The sequence below is a fragment of the Megalops cyprinoides genome, chromosome 1 (assembly GCF_013368585.1).
Source record: "Megalops cyprinoides isolate fMegCyp1 chromosome 1, fMegCyp1.pri, whole genome shotgun sequence".
Classification (NCBI taxonomy): Eukaryota; Metazoa; Chordata; class Actinopteri; order Elopiformes; family Megalopidae; genus Megalops; species Megalops cyprinoides.
The window spans coordinates 32,362,451-32,378,164 of record NC_050583.1 but is presented as its reverse complement, the minus strand read 5'-3'; positions in this window follow the sequence as shown (position 1 = coordinate 32,378,164).

The following is a 15,714-nucleotide window of genomic DNA, read 5'->3' as shown; positions in this document are numbered from 1 at the left end:
TACTGCGAACTCACACTCTAAAGAAGTAAAGATGCATTTGATGTATGATAGGTAATATACAGTATTCTAATGACAAATTGCTCTTCTCTTATTTTTACAACCCTAATTTCCCTTCATTTAACCATGTTTTAATCAAACTATGGCAGAAGAGTTGATCATTTGGAAGAGGACATGAAGCTAGCTTGCTGGCTAGCTATCTAAGCCCAAATGAGGTAAGTAACTTGGGGGTGACAGTGGTTCAGGAGGTAGCGCAGTCGACTGGGGAGTGGAAGATCCCTGGTTCAATTCTGGCCCATTCTGGCAGAGTGTCGAAGTGTCCTTGAGCAAGACACTGAACCCCAAACTGCTCCCAGTGGCCAGTTGGTACCCTGTATGGCAGCCTCTGCCACTAGTAGGTAGATGTGAGGCATATAATTGTAAAGCGCTTTGAGTACTCAAATGAGTAGAAAAGCGCTATATAAATGCAGTCCATTTACCATACAAATGCAGTCCATTTACCAACTTCCACAAGCTTGCATGGCCATGACAACCATTGTCTGTGAGGTAACTTATTAAACAACTGAAGTCACATTTGTATATATTAGCCAATGAAATTATGAGACAGCTAGTTAACAGAAAGGGCCTTTGAGGGACTATTCAGCAACTTCACACAGGCCAGCACTGGTCAATGGACTTGGGATTGAGAAACACTGTTGTACACCATTTACTACAAGGACAATGCTAGGTACCTATTTAGCACTATCGCCAGATTAACCAAGAATCCTGCATCAGTTAACCCTACCATACCAGCAATTTATAGTAGCAATGATTTCATGAACTTCTTTGATAGTAAAATCTTAAAGATAAGAGACACAATACAAAAATTCTCATCGACTTCTGCCTCCTGCCTGGCCAGTCCTGTTCCAGCTTATGTAGGTATGTCTATTAGGCCCGCCTCACGCTTTGACTCTTTTATACCCATTGAATTTAGCGACTTTTCTTCTTTTATCAATTCATCTAATAACTCTACCAGCCAACTTGACCCCATACCAACTGGCTTTCTAAAACAGCTACTGCCTGCAATTGGCACACCGCTATTAAATCTTATCGACGCCTCCCTTACCTCTGGACACGTACCTCAGCCCTTCAAAGTAGCAGTTATCAAGCCTATTCTGAAAAAACCCAATCTTGATCCCAATGACCTGTCGAACTATAGGCCCATCTCGAACCTTCCATTCCTCTCAAAATTCTGGAAAAAGCAGTATCAAAGCAACTCTGTGCCTTTTTACACTCTAACAACATTTTGGAAGTTTTTCAGTCCGGATTTAGGCCTCACCACAGTACAGAAACCGCTCTCCTGAAAGTGCTCAATGACCTTCTACTCTCCTGTGACAATGGCTGTATCTCTCTTCTTGTGCTGCTAGACCTAAGTGCAGCCTTTGATACCATCGATCATCCTCCTCGACTGCCTCTAAAACCTGGTTGGCTTAAGTGGACAGGCCCTATCTTGGTTTAGGTCTTATCTATCAGAACGATATCAGTTTGTCTCCATTAACAACAAATTCTCCGCTCGTTCCAGAATAAGATATGGTATACCTCAAGGATCTGTGCTTGGGCCTCTGCTCTTCTCATTATACATGTTGCCTCTTGGCGATATCATCCGTAAACATGACATTAATTTCCACTGTTACGCGGATGACACTCAGTTATACATATCAGTCAAGCCCGACGTCCCTCTGACATGGAGGCCTGCTTAACAGATGTAAAGAATTGGATGGCCCGAAACTTCCTCCTCCTTAACTCGGACAAAACCGAAATATTGGTCATAGGCCAAAATTCAATCAAGAGCAAACTCACTCATTTTACACCGGACCTTAATGGTGTCTCCCTTGCCCTGAGTGCAGCCATCAAAGACCTTGGTGTTGTTATTAATCCTGAGCTCTCTTTTGAAACTCACATAACTAACACCTCTAGGACTGCCTTCTTCCTTCTGAGAAATATAGCTAAAATCAGGAAAATCGTATCAATTAACGACGCTGAAAAATTAATCCACGCCTTTGTAACATCCAGATTAGACTACTGTAATGCCCTCTTGTCAGGATGTGCAAATGTCTCATTAAAACCCCTTCAACTGGTGCAAAATGCAGCTGCTCGAATCTTAGCTTTGAGCACATTACCCCAGTAATGTTAAGGACCTTCTTCACCCATATCTTCCGCAGAGAGCCCTTCGCTCCCAAAATGCTGTAGCCCAAGTGTCTCATCCCGTTTTCCAGTCCTGCTACCTCGCTGCCCTGCCCATCAAAGCCAACTGCGTTCCAAGAACCGGACATCCTAGGAGACATTATTATAATCACTCTGCTGTTAACTACTATTGTCTATCAATCATAAATGTCTTAAAGTACATTGCATAACTTGTCTTTAACTCTATCTGCCCAGTGCCGGCCAGAAGCAGATGGGCCCCCCTCTGAGCCGGGTTCTGCTCAAGGTTTCTTCCTGATAGGGAGTTTTTCCTTGCCACTGTTGCCTTAGGCTTGCTCTCAGTGGGTCTCAGGCCTGGGAACAATGTAAAGCTGCTTTGTGACAACTTGTGTTGTAAAAAGCGCTATACAAATAAAAATGAATTGAACTCATCAAACCATGTGTAGCGAAGGGCGAAGGCAGGCACCCCACCCAGCCTTGAACTCAGGTCTACGGGGTACCAACCATGCGACTTTGACCACGACGCCAAAGAGCCAGGCTCATTGGTATGGCAGTCAGAGTGCATACTCAACCGTAGTGACGGCACTCCGTCACACCATGTCTTTATAGTCCTTGCTTTGTGCACTGGGGCACATTCATGTTGGAATAGAAAAGGGCCTTCCCCAAACTGTTGCCACAAAGTTGGAAGCATAGCATTGTCCAAAATGTCTTGGTATGCTGAAGCATTAAGATTGCCCTTCACTGGGGATAAGGGGCCTAGCCCAAACCCTGAAAAACAGGTGTGGCCAAATACCTCTGCCCAAGTGTAGTTGGGCAAAGGGTATTTTTGTACTTGTAAAATACACAAAATATATATTACCTTATGTGCTCTCCCAAGTAATCTACCAACATTAGATGTAAAGAAATGTAATCTATTGACCACTGTTTTATTTAACCTGTCATTCTCACACACCGAGTCTAAGATTGTTACCTTGTCTTAAAAAGCTTGTTATATTCTAAAACAGACTGATACCATCCTTACTTGGAATAGAGCATGTCAAAGCAATTATTACCAGCACATACTCTGCACCAGATAATAATACATATTTAGCAAGCTAAAATTTGTGCAAGGCCATCAGATATTAGCTAGAAAGCTAGCTTGCTAGCACACAGTGGCTCATAGGTGACACTGCATAGCCTTAGTCCCTAAATTTACGTAATCTCGCTGGAAGGGGTTTAGGAACATCCAAAATATGCAAGCTTGTGGGGTAACCACTAACAGGATTAAAATATTTAGTTGATAAACCATTTTACTTTGCAAGCAAAGGCAGGAATTAGCCAGTTACACCCTGTAGCAAAGTGAGAAAATGTATGCATGAGTATCACAAACATTTTAATTAACTGCAAACTTTGAGTGACAAGTTGAAATTATCATTGCATCAATGCTTTGTATTATCAATTAATTATAGTAGTTATATTGAGGCTAGGTTACCCTGACAGTATATAACAAACAAAACATTTCAAAAGCAGATTTTTATATTTTTATTTATAAATGACATAAATATCTATGCCAGCCCAACCCTCTTATTTGTGACCACTGGTGTACCTGGCAACATCCATGTGAACTAGGAAAGATGGTAAAGTCACATGAATCATAGTAGGTTCCACAAGGCTCTCCTCCCTCATTAGGCTTGAACCTATAAAATTGAGTCATAACTTCTTTTTTGTTCTTCCATCCACACTAAATCCAATCGGTGCTCAATATTGGACACCGTAGCTGCACAAAAAGGAAACCAATCCAAAATGTTTTTATTTATGATTATTTTATCATTTATTTTTGATTTAACTATGATTTAGCTACACTGGGAGAAAGTATCTGCTTTGTGCACATAAACATAGTCATTCTGCTATGCCTGGACCTCAACTCATAAGCAAATCTGTTTCATCTGCCATGAATTTCTTTTGGTAAATTTGGACCGATAGCACATCCTCCATGCTGAAAACAGCAATGTGAAACATGCACGAGACAGAACTGGTCATCGCGACATCCAGCCCTCACCCCACCCACAGGTATGTTGGGTCATAATTTCACATGACCCAACCCATCTAGTAATAGCATCAGCTTTGTCCCAGGATAACACATAAGCCATCAAATTACCAAATATTACATCCCCCCACCCCCAAACTGTTTTGCTTCCGCACATACATAGCACTTAGTCATTGCATTGAGATTGTTCAATCAAGGTCCAGAGTCTTTTTGTAAATCAGTAAGCTGAAATTCAGATTTCACAAATTAAATCACATCATACCTACTGCTGGATATTTGCTAAAGCAATATTCACTGTATATGTGCTACCAGATATGGCAACAGGAACTGGTACAACAGCAACAACAAATCCCCCCACAGCAACAAATTTAAACTACTTCATTGACCGCTATGGCCCACATAAGGCATAAACGCTGCATTCCTTGATAGAAAAGGAAATTGCAAGATGGCAATCAAAGCACACAGACCAGCATTGCACAACATGCAGTAAGGGGCCCCAGGGGGGTGCAGGCACCAGCAGTGTCCTCACAGAGTTGGTGAATAATAGCAACAATATTATCTGAACAAAGAGGATGGAGAGAGCAAGACCGGTACCATCAATCCCACAGCACACTACTACCAGTGGACCTTAAGAATTATTGGAAAATCTCAGTGCACACCAGAAGGTACTGCTTACTTTGATACAAAGAAAGGACAGAAATTAGGTCTAGGAGGCACAGCTATCCAAACAGGTATGCAGGACTACTACCCTTTTAAAAAGCTATGGAAGTCTTTAATGAAAACAAGGGGTCCCAAGGGGTGTAAAAGCAGGCCCCTCAGTTTGGAAAATCCATTGATCCCCAAAATATAGTAAATTCAACTGTCATGCAAGCTGTGTTGGGAGTGCTGTTTGATTAAAGCAATATATTGTGTATTCCATGCTTGAAATCCATACATATTGCCACTTATATAATAAAAATTCATTATAGTGCATTATATTACGTGTCTCATTCCTATCATATTAAAAAGGACTGTCTCACACACACATAGCTGTGTGTGCACTGCTATAACATCATCCCAAAATAATAGAATAAGGGTGCTACACAACAAATGCAGCTGAAGCCATACAATTCAATGCACTAATGTCTGCACAGTAGCATACTTAAGGCACATATGTTTCCAGCTTTGAAAAATTAAAAGGATTAACAGTATTCACTGTACACAATCACATTTACAATGTTCATTTCAATTAGCAACACACCAAACTAATAGCACAATGTGAAATTTCCAGGACATTCCACTCTCTTTAATGACAGTTAGTTCAGAGACAGTATATTGGAACAGTTTTTTTTCAAGGTGTTCAGAAGTTAGGCTATGTTTTACGCTGCCTGCCTTACTGTATTGACTGCCTCATTGAACAAAATTATTGATGAGAAAATGTCCAAAAATTAAACAGCTCGCTCTGCAACTGCAATTTTTAAAATAAAGATTTTTTTCCCAACTCCTGCTCATTTGGTGTTGTTCTTACCAAGTTTCAGGTTTCAAGTGTCTAGAGTGTACTTTAGCCATATTATGTGAAATTCATAACCAATGAAGTTCACTGTCTTGCTTACAGGTGTGGTACACTTATAAGACTAGAGGTTGTTTTCTTGGAATACAGTAAAATTTTGACCCATAGGCAATGTACACCATGGCAGTGAATTTGAAACATTACTCTGTTTGCAACTAATCTGAAACAGCATGCGTATTTCTGGCTTTTAAAAAAATCCACAGTTTTATTTCTTGTTGCTTTGTGCTATATGCTCTATATTTGTTTATTTGTGTGTTATTTGTTTTTAGTTTGTAGCTACAGATAGCAACAGGCACGTCCCCATTTACTAGCAAAACAGTCAATTTCCCACAGTACCAGCTTCTGCCCATGTGCTTTGGTTTTCCTGGAAACAGGGTCAGAACGCTACTGTAGAGAATGGTGAGAACAGGGGTATTGTCAATCAATCTGTTTTTCAGAATAGTACTGAAACCAAACACCAGAGAGTGCAGAAAGTATGGCCCTTGATTAGTCTTCACAGCACACTCAATTTGTATTATCACAAAGCAAATGTGTTGATATAGATTTCTCCCTCCCTAGGAACAGAGCTACATCAATGCTATATGGCCTATCATTGTAGAAACAAAATTGATATGCATTCTGAGTGTCTGATGCAATCCAGTATGAACCAAAATTCTGAATGCAGAAAGAGAGTGCTGATGCAACATCAATGGTCACATGGCAGTGACTCTGTGTGAGTACATCTGGACATTATGCCAACAGACTAAACATTCAAACATCCCAAAATGACATTAGATCACCATCATTATCATTTTAGAAGCACTTTCCCAGTTTTATTTTATATATGGCACTACGACATTCAGTTCAGTGATATATGCACACAGGACACAGCTGCTTGAATGGAGACCATTGAATGTTAATACAGACTGCATCTGAAAGCTGTTGATAAAAAGAAGTTGTCAAACAACATTTACCTAGCTATCGGTTCTTTCATTTTTGGGAATGAGATATTAAGAGCTGGGTGTTCGCAATTTAGCAACATCTATAATTGGTGTATAACCAGATTTTGCAACAGATCACTGCACTAGGATTTTTAAGGGAGAAATTAAGTGGATCATTCAAAGATGCCATGTTCTGTACATTCCTCTGCATAACATTAGCTCTCTAGCTAATTGTTAAATAATAAGTAACGTCAGGTGGTGATGACAGTTTGCCAGGTGGTACTGGCTGGGTCACATGTGAGTAATAATCGCCACTAGTTAAAGTTAATGAGTTCCATCAGCTGAGTTGGGGGGCAGCATACATATAAAAAGCAAGCAGGGAACAGGAGAACACAAGAGCACCTGGCTTGGATTGCCTGCAATTTTGGGAGCATTTAGCCATTGTTTTTGCCTTGTCTCCATTTGGGTTGAGTTCTGTCGGTGTGTTTGTGTGTTGTTTATTGCACTGAACCTGGTGGCATCTGTAGAAACCAGCAGTGCAGGGAACTGCAACAGTAGAGTGAGCGGCATTACCAGTTTTACCTGGAGAGAAGCTGACGAGCCAGGTCAGCTGAGGAGGCTGTGTGCAACTTCAGGGAGATATCCCTGAAGTTGCACATCCCCTTGAATCCCTTACCTGTTGGCAGGAAATGCAGCGTGTGGCAGGGATAAGAAGACAGAGGGGCTGGTCAGCCCTAAGAGAAGACATGCATTTTGAGAAACGGAATTGACAGTGACACTTTTTAAATTTTTGTGGCTTTGGAGACTATGACGAGGTAGCCCCAAAAGACCCTTTTGTTTTGTGTATGTCCTGCCTATGCATGCATGTAGAGGAATGCCCTGTTTGTTTGCTTACAGCCCAACACATGGTCTGGTGTGTGAGCTACGGCAGGTGGTAGCGGGACTCCTGAGGCTGGCTAATATTGCTAGTGGTATGTGTACTGCTGAGTCTTACTGCTGACATTGCTGCGTGTATAAAATACTTTGACCTAAAGGGTGTGCAAAATGTTTGCTGGAGAGTGAATTCAGTGGATTGATAGTGTGTGTGGGCACACTTACCTCCAGCAGTGTACTTGCATCTGAGGTAGAATCCTATTCAATGGGAGGGGAGGTTAAGGGAGAGAGAGAGCATTAATACCATATGTCTTGAAATTCATGAACTGTTGAAGTAAAACATGCTTAGTAATAACATTGTTTTATCACCATGTTCTTGTCCATGTTCTTCCATGGGCTGAGACTGAGGTGATTCTTTGAGTTGCAAGGTGTGGGAAGGGGCTGGGTATTGTGTGAGTGTGTGGTCTCTTTTATTCTTTCCTCTTTAAATACAGCTGAAGTTGTATCTTCGCATATCTGATGGATGGTATTTTTTTTGTTTCTTGGTCCTGTTAACTCTCCTTAAATCCTGACATTATACCATTGCATGAACGTGTTGGCTTTAAGTACAGTAACAGCCATTGCTAAGTCTGTAAATTCCAGATTGCATATTCATTATGTAATGTTTTACAATAATTTTCCCTTTACTAACTTTAACTAATAACTGACTCATTAACTAAAGCTTTAATGTATTGCACAATTTGTGATGTTAATCAAGGTATTTATGTTATAAGTTTATTGTAACACTTGAGTTAGCTACCTCCATTATTCCTCTCTGTTAACATTCCACAGAATGGTTCAACATAGTGCAGGAGAACATGGCTCTGTATTTGCTTATCCTGTGTAATCCCTTATACTTTTCAAAAATAACTGAGCTCTACATGCTATTTAGGCGAATTGGGAGATGATAGAATTACACCTCTATCAATACTACCAAGCTATATTAGCGTACTGCCTCAAAAATTACCTTTGGCACTTCATACTGCAACATGCATTGCGTTCAGTTGGCACAGGGGCTTTAGTTTAGGTATAGCAGTCTTTTCATTGGTTACAGCAAGCAAATATTAGTTACATTACAGAAATGAAAGCCAAAGATTGTGCAGAACAACACATTTCTGTATCGGAGACATTGAGTCACTAACTAACTTAGCTTGTCTTCACTAATGAACAGTGAGCTTGCTCTCAAAAGTAAATTGCTGACTTGATGCACATTGGTAATACAATTAATTAACAATTGACTGTTGCATTAAAATTATGTATACAATTGCACAGTAACTAACACTGAAGTTTTACATGTTATGATGTATCTGTGATGTCTGTAAACAAGGTAATCATGCCTTCTCATGCTCATCTTATTTTGTTATATTTGGCCTTATGTCATGTTTAGCTATACAGACATGAGTCACAGAGTTACCATCATTTTATAACTGCATAAGGATGCAGTCTGGTGCAAGCCACACTCCGTCACTATAGGTATCCATATGTATCTTCAATGCCAGTCAAATACACCAAAGGAAAAAGAATGCAGTGTGACCGAAAATACAGAAATGTGTGTTAAGTAGGATAATACGCCAATACACATGTAATACACTGTCCTAAATAGAGTTGTGAGGTCAGTGGTGTGATCCAACTTGTTGGTTGACTGACTGCTCCCTGGCTGAGGTTATCCTATTCAGTTAGCTAAAAGGCTAGCCTTTAAATCATTAGAGCATGGATAGGGCAATGAGATGCCTACTTTGTACTTTAAATTAATCTGTCATTTGAATAGCCCATCTAAAAGCCAGTGAAAATACCCTGCATGTGTTGCGATAATGAACTGTTTACTTAAACGCAAACCATGAGGGAAGGTTCATAATTTTGAATTTAGAAAATTTTGAACTGCATTTCAGTGGGGACATGTAAACGAGTTTATTTGTGATTGGTTTCGACCTACCTGTATCAGGCTGAACTGTGTGGGTACCAGTTCCCTCCAACTGGATGTGCTATTGTAAGGGAGGCCTGGTGTCAGATTTCATAGACTGTTCCCTGCTTGGGAATGGGTTGCCATGGTTTAACAGGAATTGAATTGATGCTAACAGACCAGGAGGGTGACTAGAAGAAAGGATCATGCTGTATTTTCATCTGAGGAGTGTCACAGTGGATGCAGAAGGAGCTACAAGTGGAGCATTTGCCCGACAGACCCAGACACCTACAAGAGGAACGGTAAGCATCTTGATCTGTAGTAATTGATAAGCTAAAAAGTGTGTTTGGGGGCTGACTATGGAGGGAGACTATATTTGGCCAGGTCCCTGAGGTCATGCAAGTATGTCCCTAATGTACGGTGAGTAAAGCAAGTCCAGAAGTGAGAGCCCCACTCCAGTCTATCACATGCACCTACCCATTTGAGACATTCACATTGGATTACATGTTAGTTGGTTGCCCAGCCTTGTACTCCTATATATTGATGATGACAGACTTATTTTCTAGGTTTGCAGTAGATGTTCTGACTAAAAATCAGATAACACCAACTATGGTGAAAGCTTTACGAGAGGCTCTCATCCAGGCTGCCCTGAGCATCCCTGATGGGGCTTGCAAATTCTAGTTAATTACTAGCATATTTTGTAATCACGGGAAGCTTTCTTAGTAAGTTTTACCACTTATTCTCATGTGTCTTTGTGAACTGAAGTCACTTTGGGGGTTGCAGTGTTCTTGGTGGGGGCGGGACAGTGAGGTCTATTGCTGACTGAATAGGTGAAGCTTTACAGTGACAGGAATTTTGGGAGGGTAAGGTAGACTGCCTTAGATGCCATGAGTGTGTGCTATATGTCCATGAACCATAAATCATACATAAGGACCCAAATATAAGGTCTGCTTTGTAAAATTTTTGAATACTTTTTGTCCCTTGACCTTTTGCAAAGATGAATTAGTGATAACGATTCAAATGCTTACCTTATTCCTGGTGTGTTGTGTGTTTCAGGGACCCAACAAACCCAAAATGAAAAAAAATGTATTATTCTACTGTACTTAGTACCATGATCGACACATGAACACTCCATGATTTGTGTCCCCTCCCCTATTGATAAATGAACTATGCTCCTGACTTGAGACTACACAGTATAGATTGTTAAAGTATGCTAATGACTGTATTCTTTTTAGTTTTTTTGTAGTTTTTCATCCAGTTACTGTGTTTTGTTTTTCATCCAGTTACTGTAAATTAAGTATTAACTTTGTTCTAGTTTACTAAATTCCTTTTATGTATCTCAGATTATGTAAAACACAGTACAATTTTTGTCTTTATTGTTTAGTGTAATACAGAACTGCATTCAAAACCTCATGTCAAATGAATACATAATTGTACATTTTGCAGGGCTTCTGGCCTAGAAATTGTCAAAGAGGCAATACAGTATAATACAGTATACTGTATTTATTCTGCATGGAACAAATTTATTTTTGGAGGGTACAGCTGAGTGCTATATTTCTACATTATTATCCCCGTCCAAATAGTTGAACTGATTTTGTTGAAGTTTGAATTAAATCATATTAAATCAGAATTTCTTCAACTCCTTTGTCTCAACAGAAGCCATTGCAATGAAACACAAATTTCAGTTGAGTGGATAACTTTTTAATCAAATTGTCTTATAATCTCTTTAAAGGCTTGGTTAATCAAAAATAAGGAATGGAATGAAGAGCCCACACAAGAAAACGTGATTGTCATACATTACTGAGCTCTTCTCATGTTTCAATTATGTGCTGCTGCTGAAGTAATCGATTAATTCATTCCACTTACGTTTTAATGAGATGGTACAAATTTGTCAAGGGCATGTATATAAGGACATAAAAACTTCAATGGCAGGCCATATCTATATGTCTTCAAGTTATATGCCTGAATAATTATCTTTCAGAGTATGTAATTGAACAAGAAAAGAAACAACAAATTTGAATCATTTTACAGTAAGGATATCATTTATCAGGAAATTGATAAGATTCATTGTCAGACTTTTAGGACTGATTCAATCTACACACAAAGCTCTGAGTCTTATTTTCATGACTTGATGCACTTTTGCTGCAACCACACTGCTCTTTGTACATACATGGCTCATTATCCTTAAACCATTTAACTGTCACTTTCAGCACTTTAACTGTGTATGTATAGTTCCTTCTTTCAGAGTGTTAAATTAACACCTTTAAAAGTGTGGAGAAATTACCACTGTCAAGGCTATGCTTGTAAACACTGTGGGTGTTAGGAAACAACGCTGATTAAGTGTGATTAACACCTGTGGGGTGAGAGCAAAAACATTTTAAGGTTGTGTACTGTTAACTTTTTTATCAGCGTGTATAACTCAACACTAAAATACCAAATTAAAAATAAAACACTGTTCATGCATACTGTGATTTTCCAAAATTTTCCTTTATTCCTGGTCCCCTTCATAACTTATTATCTAAAGTTAACAGTGCTTAACTTTAATATATTAAGTACACATTTTAGGACAGAAATGAGTATAGAACTCAAAGGTTTGAATTGCAACAAAGACCTTCATTAAGGAGCAATGGATGTGAAAGAATCTCATATTTACCCCATGCAGGACCTCCTCTTAGGTAAAGGGCAGCTGAAGTTGAGATCTCTCAGAAAGCAACATAAAAGATGCAACTGTATGAAGGCATAAATACAAATGTTTAGCACAGCCATCTGCTTCTCTTTTCATGCATCTCAGATAGTATACCATTTGCACTTGCTCATCGCTATTCATTTCAGCAGTCATCACATTCAGGAGACGGTTGTCTGACAAAACAGCAGTGGAGAGGGAGGCACAGAATTGTCATTGTTGGGTGACACTTGACTTTCTCCTCTGTGTCATTGCCTCATCTGCCATATTAACATTTTCAGATTGCAACAACTCCTGTTTTTTTTTTTTATTACTTTCTGACAAACACATGCTTGGAAATGAATTATGCAAATGGAAGGCTGCCATGCACAGATAGGCAGTAAAAACACAATAGATACAAAGAAGGCATTAAGCCTGAGATGTGTCACAATGTGGCAATATGGAACCCCTGACAAAAAGAGGAGTTAATATCTTTCATTACACTTTGTATGCAGACCGTATGGTAACATCAGGTCTGGACAGAAAACATTGTTGACCCAAATCGTATGAGTTTCATGCACAAACTGTTGCTTTTCGTGCAGACATGGAAATAGACTATACACTGAAAAGCCTCACAAACCTAATGTGTTTCAGGACTCAAATGGCTTAATCACACTTCAGGCTGTGCCCCAAATACACAATTAAAATAACATAATGTTCTTTTTTTAGCGCTAGTGTCCGTGGGTTTCCATAAAGCACCACCACAAATACACTGCAAATCCATGTGAATGTAACAAGCTCAGGAGGAACATCCAGCATCAAGGAGTTTATTTGCAGGGTGACGTATAAAAGGACAGAGGCGGATGGGGGTTGCCTGAGGAACCAGTTTGTTCCACTGCCAAAAACAACTATTAATCACTACAAAGCCTAAGACTGCTTGATTACGTATGAGACTTCAGCTACACAGTCTCTCATTTTACGGTTTTATTTTGGACACATCAATTATGGCCATTGCAACACTCACAGCAAGGCTGACAGATCACAGTCTTCAGACAATGAAAGAAAATCAATTGGAGACATATGAAGTGGTAGTGTGGTGTCCCATATTTCACATGCACATGCACATGGTAGACAAAGCTAGTGTGTGCCTCTTCCACCCATAAGTGTAACAGTCGTATGTTTTTTTTTTTTTTTTTGCAGCACACCAGCAGAGGTATGAACTAATGATTAAGGCTGTGTATAGGCAAGAAACAATATAGTCACAATAGCTCCTTTCAACTGAAGTGGGCATGAAAAAGGTAAAAAATAGACTTGTTTTTCTTACTGAGGTTTAACAGGGTTCGGCATCTATTGGCTCATTGCTGAAACTGTAAATCTGATCAGATTTCTTGGACTCTACCACTAGGAGAAAGCACTGAACTGCTAGAATAAAAACTGGTGACACCAAACAACATAGTTGCACTGCAAGAAATTGAGTTCTTGCTAACATTTCATAAAAGTTGCGGATTGATGTTTGTAGACAACATGTAGTGTCATTATAGGCTACTAATGATACATACATTTCTTGAGAGTGCTTTGCATAAACTAGCTTGCCTGTGTGGCATGATAAACACAACTGTAAACCTGTTTGTTAAAAAGGTTTCCAAAAAGAGATGAAATCCAAACATATAGGTCTGGTTCACATAGGTGTTACCAACCTGCTGCTATTTTTAAATGATGAACATTGAAATGATGAACATTTGATTCAAACTAGGGGAAATATCTACATCACATTAATGAGCCTATATTAGTTGTAAAGAGAGATATAGCCATATCAGTTTGCCTTGGCATAGATTTTACAAGTCTCTGGAACTCCACTGGAGGGATGGAACACCATTCTTCCAAAAGACATTTGGTATTTTGATGATGGCGGTGGAGAGTGCTGTCTAACACATCTGTCCAAAATCTCCCATAGGTGTTCAATTGGGTTAAGATCTGGTGACTGCAAAGGCTTAGCATATGATTCACATCACATTCATGCTCACCAAACCATTCAGTGACCTGAATTCATGCCCTATTGATGGGGGCATTGTCATCCTGGAAGAGACCACTCCCATCAGGATAGAAATGTTTCATCATAGGATAAAGGTTATCACTCAGAACAACTTTGTATTGATTTGCAGTGACCCTTTCCTCTAAGGGCACAGGTGGACCCAAACCATGCCAGCAAAATGCCCCCCACAGCATAACAGAGCCACCGGACCCCCTCACTGTAGGGGTCAAGCAGTCAGGCCTGTACCGTTCTCTTGGTGTACGCCACACATGCACTCGCCCACTTGTCGAGAATATTGTGAAGGATGACTCATCTGACCATATCACTTTTTTCCACATCTCTGTAGACCAGTGCCTATGTTTTTTGCACTACTGAACATTCATCTTTGTAATGAGGGGTTTATGCACTGCAACCCTACTATTAAATCCCTCTCTATGTAATTGTTGACAGACTGTTCTTGCTGACACAGTCTGATCACGTCCTGCATTGACATTCCCGGTCACCTGAGGAAGAGTTGCGCTTATGTTTTTCCCTACATATCGCCCTAATGCACGAGCATCACAGTCATCAAATGTGCGCTGTCGACCACAATTTCCAACCCTATTTACTGATGTCTTTCCCATCTAAATGCAGATGTCACTTTAGTCACTATTCCTATTGAAACATTAGCCAGTAAAGCAGTCTTTGTGACTGAAGCTCCTGCCATCCATGCCCCAACAATGAACCCTCTTTCAAAGTCACTTATATCTTTTCCTCTTGCTATCTTGATTCAAAATTGAGATCAACTGGGCCTGCTAAGCATTTTTATAATTGCCACAGAGCATGATTGGATGTCAATTGCTTAATTATACCATGCAGTACATCTGTGTGGAATCATCTGCATTCGTTATGTTTCTCCACTCATTTATTCAGGGTTTTCCTTTAATTTGTCACCCGTCTGTATGTATGCATAATGTCTTCATATATATATATACATATATATATATATATATATATATATATATATATATATATATATATATATATATATATATATCTGTTCTAAAAATGTGGCAGATGTTTGTTAAGAATTTTAAATTTGTATGAATTTGAATATTGGTGCATAAGGGATAAATATCTTGTTCCCAGCTTGCTCATATTTACAAGGTTTCATCCTTGTAAGAGCAGCTCTTTATTAACAGAGAGACAGGTATTTTCTCTTTTGTGAAGAGGATTTTTTGTGGCCCATAAAGACTAGAGACAGGATTAAACAGAGGGACCTTGACCCTTCCCTACCACACAGTGCCTGTGCACATCTCTACCATTGTCTGCTTCAGAGATGCGTATTCGCAGACATTATAATGCATTTGCCAAAAATACCAAGGTCAGCACTCTTGCAATGACAAAAGACCAGTCGACAATCTCTCAAGAATTTGATTTACTTTTGTTGGTGCGATGGTCTTGAGCTTCAAGCTGGTCCAGGTCAAACATTCTATTTTACCCAGTCGCCTGTGGGCAGCAAACTCAATCCATTTGCTCAACTCTTTATTGATTTT